Source organism: Oryzias latipes, assembly GCF_053564925.1.
Source record: "Oryzias latipes strain Hd-rR chromosome 1 unlocalized genomic scaffold, Olatipes_Hd-rR_3.1 chr1_Y".
In the NCBI taxonomy this organism is placed as follows: domain Eukaryota; kingdom Metazoa; phylum Chordata; class Actinopteri; order Beloniformes; family Adrianichthyidae; genus Oryzias; species Oryzias latipes.
Genome location: NW_027616335.1, coordinates 4,040,750 through 4,059,968, shown reverse-complemented (window position 1 = coordinate 4,059,968; position 19,219 = coordinate 4,040,750). Strand labels below are relative to the sequence as shown.

General features: G+C 40.5%; 2 long non-coding RNA genes across 2 annotated transcripts; both read left to right on the top strand.

Annotated features, from left to right (window-relative positions):
- Positions 1-805: 805 nt before the first annotated feature.
- On the top strand, positions 806-7,914 carry LOC110013927 (uncharacterized). Its single transcript, XR_013654301.1, has 6 exons — positions 806-910; positions 1,238-1,322; positions 6,428-6,483; positions 6,829-6,859; positions 7,533-7,551; positions 7,733-7,914. It is a non-coding gene; the product is annotated as an uncharacterized LOC110013927 (long non-coding RNA).
- A 3,427-nt stretch (positions 7,915-11,341) lies between these two features.
- On the top strand, positions 11,342-11,960 carry LOC144990299 (uncharacterized). Its single transcript, XR_013654300.1, has 2 exons — positions 11,342-11,550; positions 11,878-11,960. It is a non-coding gene; the product is annotated as an uncharacterized LOC144990299 (long non-coding RNA).
- Positions 11,961-19,219: the final 7,259 nt, after the last annotated feature.

The following is a 19,219-nucleotide window of genomic DNA, read 5'->3' as shown; positions in this document are numbered from 1 at the left end:
TTCAGATACAGTTACAAAGCAGTCATATCCGTGCAGATGGGATGTTCCGAATAAACGGCACGTGGGTATTTTGTCAGTTATATAAAAAATACCAACGGCTGAAAAAACGATTCAGAGTCAGACTGACATCCCAGGCATACAGTTGGTGAGCTATATTTTTCTGTTTCATTGATTACAATTTTTTGTGTGTGGAAACTATGCTTAGATTGTTAGATGGAAAATAGAAATAGTTAAGATATATGGTTCACAAATAGTAACTTCTATATCAAGCGGATTTGTTAACAGCCGTGGCCCGTACCGACCGAACCGTATGGAACCGAACTCTGAAGTGAATCCAACCAAATTGAGATTTTTAGCTTATTGTTACACCCCTAATAAATATAGATATAATTTTGCTGGATGTGACATACATAGTTACAATTAATAACGACAATGCTATGCTAACAATAGATTTGTTTTCTTTTCAAACTAACGGACGCAAATCACAGAAGAAAACGCTCAAGCCAGGTGAGGTACTTGTTTTATTATTACAATTTGTTGTGTGTGGAAAGTAACTATAGTTAGAGACATTGTTTGTTAGATAAATATGCTTTTAGTGTTTTTTTTCTTTGCCCATTGTACAATAAAATGTAAGCCACCACTCAGCTTGTAGGTACTTCAACGTTAACCGTTTAATGTATTTTTGCAGAATAACAGAAAGAAATGGAAAATCAAAATCCCCCACCACCACCCCCACCCCCCCAGGAAGATAACCCCCCCACCCCCACCCCACCCCCAGGAAGATAACCCCCCACCCCCACCCCACCCAAGGAACCCCCAACCTGCCCCCAGCCGTGGGCCCAGGCCCCTGGTCTGGCACGCCGATGTGAATCGCGCGAGGCGGGACCGCAGAATCGCCAGCGACAATCAGGTGAGTTGAAAGTGTTTGCTCTAAAACACATCTTTCTCACATACGACACACCTCATTTCTCCACGATTTTTTTTCAAAGAAGCACAATTTATAGTTACAAATACTCTTTTAAAATTGATTTCAAATGAAAACAGACACATTTTAGCCTTTTTAGAGTTTTCCTCATTAAACTTTTCCCGTCTATTACACTGACCTATGTAGAAATGCTTTGTGTAGGCCCAACGTTTAAAATTTCACGTCATTTTCTTATTTAAACAATTTTATACACGCAGATTGTCTGAAGTTTTTCCTTGTGAAGTCAAATATTGTTTTTTATTCTGTCGTCAGTTTATTCTGGGGAGGCTGCTACCATTGGCGCGGAACGAGGAGGAGAGGCGCCGCCTCCGCCAAGTTTACGGTCCTAACTAAAATGGTAAGTTTGACTACTCCTGCTTGTTGTGTGTGAACAGATGAGTCGGTGATGTTATTTTTCAATCAAATGTGCATTAAAAAAGAGGAAATCTAAAAACAAAACATAAACAAAATAGAAAATAATTAAATAATAATTCAAAGAAAAGATTGACCTACAATTTTTGTTGTCTTTTATGATATTATTAGCTCATTTAAAGAAATCCACATTTTATTTAAGTCAAAAAATGATAGATTTTCTTGTTCAGCCTGATCCAGTAGTCCATCACACTTTCGGTGGGGAGTGGCTTGGTGTCATAAAAGTCAGCCATGGGCATAGCAGAGTAGGCTAGCTCACCAAAGTGCTGCTTTAATAAGTCGAATATAACAGCAGGTGTTTGAGAGTCGTCAGTCAATGGAAGATTACGTAAAGTCACTGTCACTACATCTCTAGCTTTTCCCAACAACTTAGTTAAAACTTCAGTTTTCTGTTGTTGAACTGGAAATTCTTTCTTAGACAGAAAAAGCTCTACCATCTGAACCCACTCATAAACTGAGCATTTGTCACTCCCATCACCTCTGTATATTGGTGGTTCCTTAACGTCAGACTGCATTACAAGTTTGACACCAGACAGGTTCAGCTCAGGATGACTTGGAGCTGTTTGAAAACTGCTGTGGGACTGTGAAGGAGAACTCCCAACATTGTTTTGAATCTGAGCAGCAATAGACTGACCAATCTGATTAGCCAGGTCAGATATTAAAATTCTGAGCTCAGCTCTGTGTCTTGTGAGTTTGTAACATGTAAGGGGGGGTTTACACGAGTAGAGCTCAACCTCGGCGTTGTTAACGCTCCTACCTGGGGAGTCTCAGTAACATCTTTAAACCATCCCCTCCCAAAACCCACATTCGAATTAACCGCCCCATCAGACACACATTCATCAACGTCTGGATTATGTGTCGTAAACATGGCGAGAAACCAAAATAAAACAGGACTGAAAAAATATCAGACACTACAGAATTCGAAAAAAATGCTCAACTCGACCTAATTAAATCACTAAGTCCTAAATATTAACACTCCAAACCAAACAAACTTGAAAAGCAGTGATGAGATGATCTTCCCGGTGATCGAGATGACGTCGATGCTTCTGGAATCCAAGAGGTCACGGCACCAATGTAACTTATTAGGTGCCGTGTAAGACATTATTCAGAATTAGCATTCATAAACACATATGAAATCTCTCACACACACTAGTGAAATGCTTGTATACATACAACTGAAAATATATTCATTCACATACACGTGTGAAATCTCTCACATACACATGTGAAAATGCTCTCACACACACTACTGAAAATGCTCTCACATACACTACTGAAAATGCTCTCACACACACTACTGAAAATGCTCTCACACACACTACTGAAAATGCTCTCACACACACTATCGAAAATGCTCTCACACACAGATGTGAAAATGCTCTCACACACACTATCGAAAATGCTCTCACATACACATGTGAAAATGCTCTCACACACACTACTGAAAATGCTCTAACATACACTACTGAAAATGCTCTCACACACACTACCAAAATACTCACACACATACTACTGAAATTTTCAATAGAAACGACGGAAGGCATTTCAGTAGAGACAGTTTTTTTTAAACTTTATTAGAAACGAAGTTGGTCGACGGAAGGCATTTCAGTGGAAACGAACCTGTGTCCGAATTCCTGCCCTAATCCCTAATTACAAGAACCCTATATAGTGCAGCACTATATAGTTCTCTATATAGTTCTCTGAATTTTAAAAGCAATTTGGACACCCATGCTTACTACTTTTTTCTTTCGGGTGTTGTTCATAAGGTGCTTGACACGAAAACAAATTGGCGCATTACCGCCACCACCTGGTCTGGAGGCGAACTACTCCAATTTAACGCAGAGAATGACACCTATTTGTCAGAGTAAAAACACAATAAATATGGACATTTTACAAAGACTGCTCTGTTCTGATCATGGAAAACGTGGCTGATTTATAAATAATTAAATTACAAACACTTTGGTGTTGATTTAATGTATTTGTTCATAAATAAAGCCCCAAGTTATTTATTCATGGCAATATTTATTTTTTGTTTTTATGCCGCTGAACGATTAACTGGCTCTTGCGAGGAGGCATTTTCTTCTGTAGTTTTCTCACACCTTACTAAAAATGGCTTTGAATATAGATCTGTCCGTGTTCATGGCAATAATTCAACCGTTTTTCGTGAGATCATTTTGTGCAGGAAAAAAAAACAGGTATTGGTATTGATATTATTAAAGAGATTCATGTTCCTCCTCCAGCCTCATCTTTTCATGCATTCCTCCTTTGTGTAATGTGCAACTTAATTATTAAATATATTTTCACAAATCCTGTTCGGTTAAAAGTGTGCGTGTGTCAGCGCGCAGAAAGACGGCCTGAAGCGCGCTAAACCAGCTGGTAAAGATGCAGGTCAAAGTAAAAAAAAACGTTGTAATGGTTCAACAGAGCTGAAAATCTATGAATTATTTTTTTCCTGATGGAAAAATACTTTTTTTTTTTTTAGCTTCAGCCATTTCCCGTTTTTGCTGTTCTGGCCTCAGTTGGGCATCGGCACGCAGATCTGAACACCATGCGTGTCTCACGATGAAGCTCGTTTGAGGTTCTTTTCTGCTTTATCAATTGACATCATGTCCCTGCCAGGAAACCTGCTCCTTCCTTCCTCATCCAGCGCAGTGTTGCCAGATAGAGTCACAGCTCTTTCATCCTTCTGCTGCCCCAACTATCGTGCGTGCTCTCTGTGAAATACACTGGGAGCGCGGGGAAAAATAACTCTCAGCTGCAGAGGATGTGAACAGGTGAAGAGGTAGAGAGGAGAAGCAGGTAAAGAGGCGGGGGAGGGGCTTTGGCTTCAAACCCTGTCAGAGAGATGAAAACACGGCGTCAGATTCAGACGCAGCTTTCCCTGCGGGAGTTGAAGCAGAGACTTTCCCTGGGATGATTTTATGAACTCAAACATGGAAACATGATTACCAAGTAGAACTCTTCAAAATAATAAACCTGATCTCCCTATTCTCAGTGTCTACCATGCATTGATGCACACATCGCTCCATGCAGCGATCAGACCATAACCTCTAGCTGGTAGCTCCGCCCACACGCGACCGCGGTATCAGGCTTTAAAGAACACAATTTCTAAGAGGCGGGGCGTTGCACACCCCCAACAACAGGTTAGATGACAGTGGCCATTAGGCGTCTCTACTTGGTGCTTTCACGGAGCTTCAGTACATAAGACTCCAAAAGCCGCAAAGCCTAACGTGGTCCGCTAATATATATTCATGATTCATGATGATTCCCGCGGGGGTTTTTTTCTGCCGCCCGCTCCCGCCCGCAGCACAATTCGAACCGCCCAATCACGCGATATTTTGGCAATCCCAATGCAGCCCTCTACATCGATCCACACTGGTTTTTCGTAGACACTTCTGGGAAATTTCTAGTGCAGGCTGCCGATACACATCACCATAGCAACGCTTTTGACTGCCGTTAAATCTCGCGATAATCAACCAACTTCCGTTTCTACTGAAATGCCTTCCGTTTCTATCGAAATTTTCAGTACTGTGTGTGAGAGCATTTTCAGTAGTGTGTGTGAGAGCATTTTCAGTAGTGTGTGTGAGAGCATTTTCAGTAGTGTGTGTGAGAGCATTTTCAGTAGTGTGTGTGAGAGCATTTTTAGTAGTGTATGTGAGAGCATTTTCAGTAGTGTGTGTGAGAGCATTTTCAGTAATGTGTGTGAGAGCATTTTCAGTAGTGTGTGTGAGAGCATTTTCAGTAGTGTGTGTGAGAGCATTTTCAGTAGTGTGTGTGAGAGCATTTTCAGTAGTGTGTTTGAGAGCATTTTTAGTAGTGAATGTTAGAGCATTTTCAGTAGTGTGTGTGAGAGCATTTTCAGAAGTGTGTGTGAGAGCATTTTCAGTAGTGTGTGTGAGAGCATTTTCAGTAGTGTGTGTGAGAGCATTTTCAGTAGTGTATGTGAGAGCATTTTCAGTAGTGTGTGTGAGAGCATTTTTAGTAGTGTATGTGAGAGCATTTTCAGTATTGTATGTGAGAGCATTTTCACATGTGTATGTGAGAGATTTCACATGTGTATGTGAATGAATATATTTTCAGTTGTATGTATACAAGCATTTCACTAGTGTGTGTGAGAGATTTCATATGTGTCTATGAATGCTAATTCTGAATAATGTCCTACACGGCACCTCATAGTAACTGGTGGAGTTTTCCGCTCTGCGTTGTGTTCAGGCGAATGAGAGACCACACTTTGATGCCGAGTCAAACTCTTTTAATCTGTAACTGGTTAACAGAAAATACAAATTCAGAATGCTGTCTGGAGTTTCTTCTGTGTGATTTTTTTTCCCCCTTAAACAATTGAAAAATGAACAAAAAGAAAGCAAAGTTAATTTAAACATCAAAGAAAAATGGCGCGAACCTCAACTAGTTCACGCGAAGCAGTACAGATCTGCTGATATAGAGCAGCAAAAAAATAAATAAAACAACACAAATTACGTAAAATTGACACCACACGATTCCCAACTTTGTGAGTTATGAGTGTAACACACTAACGAACAATTTACAAAGAAATAAAACTAATAAGGGTGGACACTCGGCGATTCACGTCTTACCTCAGCCACGGCTCCCAGCAGTCTAAGTGCGCATGTTCATTAGCACCTGCTAGCGTGCTCGTGGTGAGTTCAAGCACCCTCAGACAGATAAATACTCTGGTGCAAATGTATGAAAACGGCAGTTTACCATGGAATTGGTGGAATTAAACTAATAAACTTAACACTTGTTACGTATGTATGTATGTATGTATGTATGTATGGTGTTTTTCGAACTTTTTTGAGACAAGGCACACTTTATCAAAATACAAAAATCCTGCGGGACACCAGTTTTCAAAAATTGAAAAAGGAGAAACTCTATATTCTGTAATCTCACATGCATTTTGTGATAATTGTGGCAGCTGTTTCTTTTTAAAAGATTTAATAAAAGTTGAGTTAGTTTTCCGTAATAATTTTCAACTAAACTATTTAAAATGTTACCACTGTAGTTGTAATCTTTCAGATACAGTTGCTGAAAAAACGATTCAGAGTCAGACTGACATCCCAGGCATACAGTTGGTGAGCTATATTTTTCTGTTTCATTGATTACAATTTTTTGTATGTGGAAACTATGCTTAGATTGTTAGATGGAAAATAGAAATAGTTAAGATTTATGGTTCACAAATAGTAACTTCTATATGAAGCAGATTTGTTAACAGCCGTGGCCCGTACCGACCGAACCGTATGGAACCGAACTCTGAATCCAACCAAATTATTGAGATTTTTAGCTTATTGTTACACCCCTAATAAATATAGATAGATATAATTTTGCTGGATGTGACATCCATAGTTACAATTAATAACGACAATGCTATGCTAACAATAGATTTGTTTTCTTTTCAAACTAACGGACGCAAATCACAGAAGAGAACCCCGTCAAGGTGAGACAAATAAGGTGAGATAAATATGCTTTCAGTGTTTTTTTTCTTTGCCCATTGTACAATAAAATGTAAGCTAACCACTCAGCTTGTAGGTACTTCAACGTTAACCGTTTAATGTATTTTTGCAGAATAACAGAAAGAAATAGAAAATCAAAATCCCCCACCACCACCACCACCCCCCCAGGAAGATAACCCCCCACCCCCACCCCACCCAAGGAACCCACACATGTCCTCATTCTACATAAGTTTGTGTCTTGCGAGGAAATACGACAAATTTGCTGCGTTTTAATTATTCATTTCCATTGTATTCATTTCCATTACAAGCTGCGTGCACTCTTGAGTGCGCGACACGGCCGCCCGCCGGAGGATTTTGTGTTGGGGGGGGGGGGGGGGGGGGGGGATTACTGCTTACGGCTTGTTGCTTAAAAGCTAACATTGTCTCTCCTCCTGTTTATTCTGCTTGAGACTGTCCGGGGTCGTGCGGTGTATGGGGCACGGACAGCTCTCCAACGAAGCCATCCCAATGAGCAGTTGGCTTTCGCTACCCCACTAAAGTGACGGTCCGGCCGGATCGTTACAATAGATATAATTTTGCTGGATGTGACATCCATAGTTACAATTAATAACGACAATGCTATGCTAACAATAGATTTGTTTTCTTTTCAAACTAACGGACGCAAATCACAGAAGAAAACGCTCAAGCCAGGTGAGGTACTTGTTTTATTATTACAATTTGTTGTGTGTGGAAAGTAACTATAGTTAGAGACATTGTTTGTTAGATAAATATGCTTTTAGTGTTTTTTTTCTTTGCCCATTGTACAATAAAATGTAAGCCACCACTCAGCTTGTAGGTACTTCAACGTTAACCGTTTAATGTATTTTTGCAGAATAACGGAAAGAAATGGAAAATCAAAATCCCCCACCACCACCCCCACCCCCCCAGGAAGATAACCCCCCACCCCCACCCCCTCCAAGGAACCCCCAACCTGCCCCCAGCCGTGGGCCCAGGCCCCTGGTCTGGCATACAGCGAATGCCAGAGCGAAGGAAGCCCGCAGAGTCGCTTGGGAAAATCAGGTGAGTTTTCAGTGTTTTTTTTCTTTGCCCATTGTACAATAAAATGTAAGCTAACCACTCAGCTTGTAGGTACCTCAACGTTAACCGTTTAATGTATTTTTGCAGAATAACAGAAAGAAATGGAAAATCAAAATCCCCCCCCCCCCCCCACCCCCACAGGAAGATAACCCCCCCACCCCCACCCCACCCAAGGAACCCCCAACCTGCCCCCAGCCGTGGGCCCAGGCCCCTGGTCTGGCACGCCGATGTGAATCGCGCGAGGCGGGACCGCAGAATCGCCAGCGACAATCAGGTGAGTTGAAAGTGTTTGCTCTAAAACACATCTTTCTCACATACCTTTCTCACACCTCATTTCTCCACGATTTGTTTTCAAAGAAGCACAATTTATAGTTACAAATATTATAATAATAATAATTAAATAATAATTCAAAGAAAAGATTGACCTACAATTTTTGTTCTCCTTTGTGATATTAGCTCATTTAAAGAAATCAACATTTTATTTAAGTAAATGATAGATTTTCTTGTTCAGCCTGATCCAGTAGTCCATCACACTTTCGGTGGGGAGTGGCTTGGTGTCATAAAAGTCAGCCATGGGCATAGCAGAGTAGGCTAGCTCACCAAAGTGCTGCTTTAATAAGTCGAATATAACAGCAGGTGTTTGAGAGTCGTCAGTCAATGGAAGATTACGTAAAGTCACTGTCACTATATCTCTAGCTTTTCCCAACAACTTAGTTAAAACTTCAGTTTTCTGTTGTTGAACTGGAAATTCGTTCTTAGACAGAAAAAGCTCTACCATCTGAACCCACTCATAAACTGAGCATTTGTCACTCCCATCACCTCTGTATATTGGTGGTTCCTTGACGTCAGACTGCATTACAAGTTTGACACCAGACAGGTTCAGCTCAGGATGACTTGGAGCTGTTTGAAAACTGCTGTACGACAATGCTAACAATCTATTTGTTTTCTTTTCAAACTAACGGACGCAAATCACAGAAGAGAACCCCGTCAAGGTGAGACATTTGTCTTGATATTACAATTTGTTGTGTGTGGAAACAAACTATAGTTAGATACATTGTTTGTTAGATAAATATGCTTTCAGTGTTTTTTTTCTTTGCCCATTGTACAATAAAACGTAAGCTAACCACTCAGCTTGTAGGTACTTCAACGTTAACCGTTTCATGTATTTTTGCAGAATAACAGAAAGAAATGGAAAATCAAAATCCCCCACCACCACCCCCACCACCCCAGGAAGATAACCCCCCACCCAAGGAACCCCCAACCTTCCCCCAGCCGTGGGCCCAGGCCCCTGGTCTGGCACGCCGATGTGAATCGCGCGAGGCGGGACCGCAGAATCGCCAGCGACAATCAGGTGAGTTGAAAGTGTTTGCTCTAAAACACATCTTTCTCACATACGACACACCTCATTTCTCCACGATTTTTTTTCAAAGAAGCACAATTTATAGTTACAAATACTCTTTTAAAATTGATTTCAAATGAAAACAGACACATTTTAGCCTTTTTAGAGTTTTCCTCATTAAACTTTTCCCGTCTATTACACTGACCTATGTAGAAATGCTTTGTGTAGGCCCAACGTTTAAAATTTCACGTCATTTTCTTATTTAAACTATTTTATACACGCAGATTGTCTGAAGTTTTTCCTTGTGAAGTCAAATATTGTTTTTTATTCTGTCGTCAGTTTCTTCTGAGGAGGCTGCTACCATTGGCGCGGAACGAGGAGGAGAGGCGTCGCCTCCTGCGAATTTACGGTCCTAACTAAAATGGTAAGTTTATTAATAAACGCATGAGAAAACCATCACCAGTAATTATTACACATTTGAAAAAAATAGACAAACTAGGCTTTTCAAATCAATGAATTCCTATTATTTACTCAAAAAAACACATTTTTGTCTCATTTTTAAAAAACAAATTTGCATGTGGACATTTCAGTAATAATTAGAAATGTATATTTCTGATTTGAACACCTTTTTAATTGAGTTTATGTACAAATAGAAACATTTTTCATTTTTTTGAATAGAAACATTTGTCATTTTTTGCTTAAAAAAGTTATGTTAGATCTAGAGCTGTGACGATAACCGCATCACCGCGGTGATGAGGTCATCAAAATGAGGTCCATTTTAACTGTCAAATTAGACATTTCTAAATGAATTTTGGTACACATTTACCATGGACCTTTTTTAAAATGAAATGTCAAATACCATTTTCATTATCATTTTAATTAAGTGACAGAATAAGCTGTATTGAGGAAGGAAATGATAAAGCATTTTTGAAATATTGCTTTTTCTTTTTAATTTTGAGTCAAAAAATGCAGCTTCATTTTGAAAATGAAAAAGCATTTCTGTTAATCCATTTTAATTGTCAAATTAGACATTTCTAAATGAATTATGCTACACATTTACCAGAGACCGTCTTGAAAATGAAATGTCAAATACCATTTTCATTTTCATTTTAATTAAGTGACAGAATAAGCTGTGTTGAGGAAAGAAATGAAAAAGCATTTTGGTGGATTGCTTTTTCATTTTATTTTTGAGTCAAAAAATGCAGCTTCATTTTGAAAATTAAAAAGCATTTCTGGTTTTGACTTTGCGTTTTATATATGCTACATAATCGCTTCCATAGTTTCTATATGGGAAACCTTTTATCACTCTTCTTCTCTCCTCGTCGCACCCGCCTGCGCGCGCCCGCGGCTGTCACTGTCTCAGAGAAGCACGCGGCACGTGCGCACTCTACTTAAACACGCACACGTGCGCTGTTTCAGAAACACACGTCCTCATTCTACATAAGTTTGTGTCTTGCGAGAAAATACGACAAATTTGCTGCGTTCTAATTATTCATTTCCATTGTATTCATTTCCATTACAAGCTGCGTGCATTCTTGAGTGCGCGACACGGCCGCCCACCGGAGGATTTTGTGTTGGGGGGTATTACTGCTTACGGCTTGTTGCTTAAAAGCTAACATTGTCTCTCCTCCTGTTTATTCTGCTTGAGACTGTCCGGGGTCGTGCGGTGTATGGGGCACGGACAGCTCTCCAACGAAGCCATCCAAATGATCAGTTGGCTTTCGCTACCCCACTAAAGTGACGGTCCGGCCGGATCGTTACAATAGATATAATTTTGCTGGATGTGACATCCATAGTTACAATTAATAACGACAATGCTAACAATATATTTGTTTTCTTTTCAAACTAACGGACGCAAATCACAGAAGAGAACCCCGTCAAGGTGAGACATTTGTCTTGATATTACAATTTGTTGTGTGTGGAAACAAACTATAGTTAGATACATTGTTTGTTAGATAAATATGCTTTCAGTGTTTTTTTTCTTTGCCCATTGTACAATAAAATGTAAGCTAACCACTCAGCTTGTAGGTACTTCAACGTTAACCGTTTCATGTATTTTTGCAGAATAACAGAAAGAAATGGAAAATCAAAATCCCCCACCACCACCCCCACCCCCCCAGGAAGATAAACCCCCCCCCCACCCCCACCCCACCCCACCCCCAGGAAGATAACCCCCCACCCGAGGAACCCCCAGCCGTGGGCCCAGGCCCCTGGTCTGGCACGCCGATGTGAATCGCGCGAGGCGGGACCGCAGAATCGCCAGCGACAATCAGGTGAGTTGAAAGTGTTTGCTCTAAAACACATCTTTCTCACATACGACACACCTCATTTCTCCACGATTTTTTTTCAAAGAAGCACAATTTATAGTTACAAATACTCTTTTAAAATTGATTTCAAATGAAAACAGACACATTTTAGCCTTTTTAGAGTTTTCCTCATTAAACTTTTCCCGTCTATTACACTGACCTATGTAGAAATGCTTTGTGTAGGCCCAACGTTTAAAATTTCACGTCATTTTCTTATTTAAACAATTTTATACACGCAGATTGTCTGAAGTTTTTCCTTGTGAAGTCAAATATTGTTTTTTATTCTGTCGTCAGTTTATTCTGGGGAGGCTGCTACCATTGGCGCGGAACGAGGAGGAGAGGCGCCGCCTCCGCCAAGTTTACGGTCCTAACTAAAATGGTAAGTTTGACTACTCCTGCTTGTTGTGTGTGAACAGATGAGTCGGTGATGTTATTTTTCAATCAAATGTGCATTAAAAAAGAGGAAATCTAAAAACAAAACATAAACAAAATAGAAAATAATTAAATAATAATTCAAAGAAAAGATTGACCTACAATTTTTTTTTTGCAAATATCTTTTTATTGTTTTTAAACACAGGAACAAAGTTAGAAGCAGTGAAACAGCATATATTGAACAAAAATCCAAAGAAAATGAAAAATTAGTACAAGAAGGTACGTAAAGTTGTCAGGTTGAAATTTTCCTCCTAACCAGGATATTGATCACAGAGTTAACAATATGTCATAACCTTTTCTTGTTTTGTACAAAAACCATTTTTCCCAGTCCTTCAGAAATCTTTCTTCCTTCATTCTTAGTTTGTATGTAAGTCTCTCCATTGTTTGGATTTCTTCCACAATATACATCCATTGTTTGTGTGTTGGGGCTTCAGCCTTCTGCCAGTTCTTAGTTATGGCTTTCTTTGCTGCCACAAGAAGAACTTTTACTAGGTTTTGGTCCGTTTTATGTACTGTTCCCTCTAAGTAACCCAGATACGTCACAAGACAGGTTTGGGGTATCTTATACCTGAGTGTTTCACATATAGCAGAGTGGATGGTGTCCCAGAAGGGCTTTATTTTCTCACATTCCCAAAAAATATGTGTCTGATTTGAGTCCTCATCCCTGCAAGTTCTCCAGCAGAGTTGCTGAGTTTTAATTAGTTTGCCCTTGATTTGTGGTGTTGTAAAATATCTTATTTGATTTTTCCAGGCAAATTCTCGCCATTTTAGTGACTGCGTAGTGGTTTGGTGAACTTTCCACATATCATCCCACTTCTCCTCTGAGATTTTCTCTCTCAAATCCTTTTCCCATTTTGCTTTGACATATAGAGTTGAACCCATTTTTGATTCCATAAGGTGCTTATATAGAACTGATATAATCTTGGGAATATTTTCACTGTAGGCCTGTATAAATGTCTTAATTATTGGGTGTACTTTGTGTTCCTCTGTTTTGATTTCCTTTTCATAGTAGTCTTGCATTTGCATATATCTGAATAGGTCCTGATTTATTAGACCATATGTGTCCTTAAGTTCCTGAAATTCTTTCATTTCACCTTTCTTTATCATTGTGCACATGGCCGTAATACCCTTGTCAGCCCATTGTTTAAATCTGTGATCAAATTGTGCAGGTCTAAATTTGTCTTCATATGCTGTCCATTTCAACAATCTGATTTCTTTACCTAATTTTAATTGTTTTATAACATAATACCAGTTCTCAAGAGTAAATAATGTTATTGAATTTAGATCTAAATGCTCTTTAGCAGTGGCTGGGACCCCGTTTTCCCCCATACATGTTTGAATTGGGAATTTGGGTGTAAAAAGTTCTATATCTTTCCATCGGGCAACATACTCTGTATTACACCAGTATACTAAACGATGTATTTGGGCAGCTCTAAAGTATTCTTTTAGATTAGGTAAGGCTCTTCCCCCCTTAATATTGGGTAGTTGTAAAGTGTGGTATCGTATTCTTGGTCGTTTTCCTTCCCATATAAATCTTGATATAAGTTTATCCCATTTTTGGAATTGGGATTGTGGGATCTCTACTGGTAAAGCTAGAAAGAGGTAAAGGAGGCGTGGTAGTATATTCATTTTTATAACATGTATTCTTTCACTTAATCCTAGAGTGTATGTGGACCATCTTTCTATGTCTTTTCTGATATTGATATTTATACGTTCATAGTTATTCTGATAAAGTTTTCCTGGGTCTTTAGGTATATTCACCCCCAGGTACTCAAGTGATTTGGCATCCCATTTTATCTTCCATTCCTTTAAACCTTGATTTGCAACGCAATTAAACATGAGTGTCTGAGTTTTATTTATATTTATTTTGTATCCTGAGCTTTGACCAAATCTATCAAAAATCTTCATCAAATTACCAAATGATTTGACTGGATCTGATAAATAGATCATAACGTCATCCGCGAACAGGCCTATAATATGTTCCTGTCCACCGATGTCTAATCCTGTTATCCTTGTGTCTTGCCTCACCATTTGGGCTAATGGTTCAATATAAAGGGCAAAGAGTACAGGGCTAAGGCAACAGCCCTGTCTAGTCCCCCGTCCGAGACTGAATCTATTTGTGAGGGATCCGTTAATTTTGATTCTACCTGTTGGTTTGCAGTAGAGAGCACTGATACACTTAATTGACTTTTCATTGAATCCAAATTTCTCCAATGTTAAATATAGAAATTCCCAATTGACTCTATCAAATGCCTTTTCGGCATCTAAACTTATTAAGGCAGCTGATAATTTTTTTTTATGTATACTGTTTATGATGAGCACGCACTGCTGTTAAATCTACCGCCCCTCCTCAGCGTCGCAGGATTTTTAACTCTTCCACTGCTGGTCGGTTTTCCTCTGCTTTTAACCAGCTCGTTGTCCCTCCCTCTGCTGCTGATGTTCTTGAGCTGAGTTCCTGGTTCAGTTCCTCCTGCACCAGCATCCTGGATTCTGTGGCTCCTCTAAAGACACTAAAGCCCCGTCCTAAACCTGAGCCCTGGTTCAATGAGAGAACCCGGGCAGCTCGGAGGGCCTGTAGGAAAGCTGAACGCAGGTGGAGGAGGGACAAACTGCAAATCTCACTACAAATCTTGAAGAATTGTTGGCATTTTTACCAGGGCACTGTAAAACTTGCTAAACAAGAGTACTTGGCTAATATTATTGTTCTTAATCAGCATAACCCACGGGTGCTTTTTAAAATGATAGACTCTGTTCTTAATCCTCCACAGGCGGTGTCCTTAGAAGCTTCCACTGACCTGTGCAATATGTTTTTACAGTTTTTTAACAATAAGGTATCAAATATAAGGGCTGACATTACTCTACCTTCCTCCGACCCTTCGACCTGTGTTCTCTGCCCAGCTGTATTTAGAGAATTTGAGCCAGCGTCTCTTCAATTTTTAAATGAATTAGTCAGTCAAAGCAAACCATCAGGTTCTCCCCTAGACTCCATACCTCCTAAGTTTTTCAAGGAGGTCTTCCCCAGCATTGCACAGACGGTCCTCTCTATTATCAACAGCAGTCTTGCTGCTGGTGTCGTCCCCTCCACCTTTAAACATGCAATGGTTCAGCCGATACTTAAAAAACCCAGCCTGGACAGTGCTGTACTGGCCAATTTTAGACCCATCTCCAAGATGCCCTATATCTCTAAACTCTTGGAGAAAGTGGTCTATTCACAGCTGGAGGATTTCTTAAACCAACATAAAATTCCTGAAGTCTTCCAGTCTGGGTTTAGACCCCTTCACAGTACGGAGTCAGCACTGCTAAGAGTCAGCAACGACATTCTCTTGGCCAATGATGCTGGAGATTATGTTGTTCTAGTTCTGCTGGACCTAACTGCAGCATTCGACACCGTAGACCATAGCACTTTAATTTCTAGGCTCCAGAACCTGGTGGGGATTCAAGGTACTGCACTGGACTGGTTCAAATCCTACCTGGCGGAAAGAACCATGTGTGTCAGTTTAGGTGGTTATGAATCCACCACAGCTCGGGTTCCCTATGGGGTCCCACAAGGGTCGGTTTTGGGACCTCTTCTGTTTTCTTTATATCTGTTACCTTTAGGGTCCATTCTAAGAAAACACGGCATTTCCTTTCATTTATACGCTGACGACAGTCAGATCTATCTGCCGCTAAAAAAGGATAATCTCTCTGTGACGCGGCTCCTGTCATGTCTCCATGACATTAAGGACTGGTTGGCCCTAAGTTTCTTGAGTTTGAATGAAAAGAAAACAGAAGTTGTAATTTTTGGACCGAATGATTTTAGTGGACCGTCCCCGATTGATCTGGGCTCTCTGACTGGTTTCTTAAAATCAACTGTTTCTAACTTGGGTGTTAAATTGGAGAGTAATTTTAGGATGGACCAACAGATAAGCTCTGTAGTGAAGTTAAGCTTTTTAAGCCTTCGCCAACTTGCTAAGGTAAAACCTTTTTTAACACCTGCACACTTTGAAACAGTAATCCATGCTTTCATCACGTCCCGGCTGGATTACTGCAACTCTCTTTATCTTGGACTCAGCCAGTCGTCTCTCTTGCGTCTCCAACGTGTTCAAAATGCAGCTGCTCGTCTTATGGTTGGAGCACGCAAAAGAGACCACATCACACCGATCCTAGCATCGCTTCACTGGCTACCTGTGCATTTTAGAATTCATTTTAAGATTCTTCTGCTTGTTTTTAAATCTTTACACGGTCTTGCCCCGCTGTACCTCTCTGAGCTTCTCACTCCCTATTCGCCGGCACGGTGCCTCAGATCAGCTGATCAGATGCTTTTAGAGGTACCGAGGTCCAGACGGAAGCTCAGAGGGGACAGAGCTTTTGCTGTAGCCGCTCCAAAGCTGTGGAATACTTTGCCGCTGGCCATTAGAGAAGCCCCTTCACTGTCCATTTTTAAAACCAGTTTATAAACCCATTTTTATGCTCTGGCTTTTAACCCAATATGAGACCACTGTTTTTCTAACTGTTTACTGTTTTCTATAGTTTTATCTCCCTCTGTGTTTTCCCCCCCGTAACATGTTTTAATGTTTTTTACTGTTGTGTTCAGCACTTTGTCTCAACTACTGTTGTATGAAAGTGCTATATAAATAAAGTTGAGTTGAGTTGAGTTGAGTGTTCTTCTTATATTATCGTGTGTTTGTCTACCTTTGACGAATCCGGTTTGGTCCTCATCTATTAAGTTTGATATAAATGATTGGAGTCTATTTGAAATTATAGAGGTGTATATTTTATAGTCAACGTTTAATATAGAAATTGGTCTGTAGTTTTGACAATGTTCCTTGTCCTTTAATGGCTTAGGAAGTACTGTGATGACTGCCTCCTTCCAGGAGGGTGGAGTTTGTCCACTTGATAAAATCCAATTGAAAGTGGAGTGAAGCAGTGGAATAATTATTTCTTCGAATTCTTTATACCATTCTGATGGAAAGCCATCACTCCCAGGTGCCTTGTTTGATTTCAGCTTGCCAATTGTTTTTTTAATTTCTTCCGTGGAAATTTCTGCTGTCATGAGATCATTTTGTTTCGTTCCTATTGAAGGTAGGTCTAATGAGTCTAGTAAGGTTTGCATCTCCTCTTGTTTTGCAGTCTTTGGCTCAGTGTATAAGTCCTCATAATAGTCCCTAAATATATTCTCAATTTCTTCTGGATTACATTTTAATTGATTTGTTTTAGGGTCTCGAATTTTATTAATGTTTAGTTCTACTTGTCTTTCCCGTATTCGTCGAGCCAACAGCCTTGTGGCTTTGGGGCCTGAGTCGTAATAGTTCTGTTGTAAGTATCTTATTCTGACCTACAATTTTTGTTCTCTTTTATGATATTATTAGCTCATTTAAAGAAATCAACATTTTATTTAAGTCAAAAAATGATAGATTTTCTTGTTCAGCCTGATCCAGTAGTCCATCACACTTTCGGTGGGGAGTGGCTTGGTGTCATAAAAGTCAGCCATGGGCATAGCAGAGTAGGCTAGCTCACCAAAGTGCTGCTTTAATAAGTCGAATATAACAGCAGGTGTTTGAGAGTCGTCAGTCAATGGAAGATTACGTAAAGTCACTGTCACTATATCTCTAGCTTTTCCCAACAACTTAGTTAAAACTTCAGTTTTCTGTTGTTGAACTGGAAATTCGTTCTTAGACAGAAAAAGCTCTACCATCTGAACCCACTCATAAACTGAGCATTTGTCACTCCCATCACCTCTGTATATTGGTGGTTCCTTGACGTCAGACTGCATTACAAGTTTGACACCAGACAGGTTCAGCTCAGGATGACTTGGAGCTGTTTGAAAACTGCTGTACGACAATGCTAACAATATATTTGTTTTCTTTTCAAACTAACGGACTTAGTTTGTTTTTTGTGTTTATACTATTTTTTATTAGTTACCAGAATGTAGCTGCTCTTCTGGTCTACGATCGCCAAGCACTCTTAAACATCGGACAATATTATGAGTTTATGTCAAAATGGACTTACAAGAACAAGACGTCAGAATCACCGCTATTGGACATACCGGCGTTCCTGCGCCGCACTCCGTTCAATCTTCCACGAAGGCAATGGTCAAGGAGACGAGGAAGGCGAAGTGGTGTTCTGGTGAAAATCAAGGCGCTCCGAAGAACGTCTAGAGGAAATATCCGACGGTGTGGACGTGACTGCAAAGTTTTGGGCTGGATCCTTCCCGTTTGGCCAGGGGCATCAGCTGACCAAGCGCACCTGCCGGTGGCGGCTCCACCTGTCCGCCGGTCTCGCCGTCAGGTCGTTGGCGTAGATTTCGGCATTCTTCGGCCGCTGAATCGGGCCTTGTCTTCAGCCACGGACGAGCTGATTGTCCGCTCAGCTCTCATAAACGCTAGATCCCTAGCCAACAAAACTTTTATCCTGAACGACTTTTTCACGTCCCGAGAGCTGGATTTTATGTTCTTGACAGAGACGTGGCTTCGGCCTGGTGAACTCACTCCTTTCTCTGAACTTTTGCCTCCGGATTGTGGATTCTTCAGCTCCCCGCGAACTAAAGGCAGAGGCGGAGGAGTCGCCGTCGTGTTCCAGTCCAGGTTTTCTTGTCGGCAGCTCCCGTCTGACCGCTTCTCCGGGATCTCTAGCTTTGAGGTCCAGCTTGTGGAGATCAGATGTGGATCCCCGGTCCTTTGTGTGGTGGTCTACCGACCACCTAAATTTAACAGTGACTTCCTGCAGGACTTTGGAGATCTTTTGTCAGCTATTATTTTAGACTACGATCGTATTTTAATTCTTGGTGACTTTAACATTCATGTGTGTTGTGAGTCCAAGCCACTAACAAAAGATTTCATGGACTTGACCGGCTCTTTTAGTCTGAACCAGTTAGTGCAGTCTCCTACGCATGCAAAAGGACACACACTGGACTTGATTTTAACTCTTGGGTTATGTGCAGAGGTTAAAGAGGTTTGTGATGCCGGGATTTCTGATCATTTACCCGTTTTATTCGAGTTCGAACTTTTAAAGCCTGTACCCGGCTCGCGCCCTTCTGCGCGCCCACGTCGCCTGATCAATGCACAGACGGCGTCGCACTTTGTAGCTGGTCTTAATGAATGTACATTTCTTTTAGATACACAGCAGCATGGAAATGTTGATCAGCTCTTAAATGATTTTAACTCTGTGTGTGAGAATATTTTAGACACTATTGCCCCTTTTAAAACGAAGCGCTGTAATTCAGCAT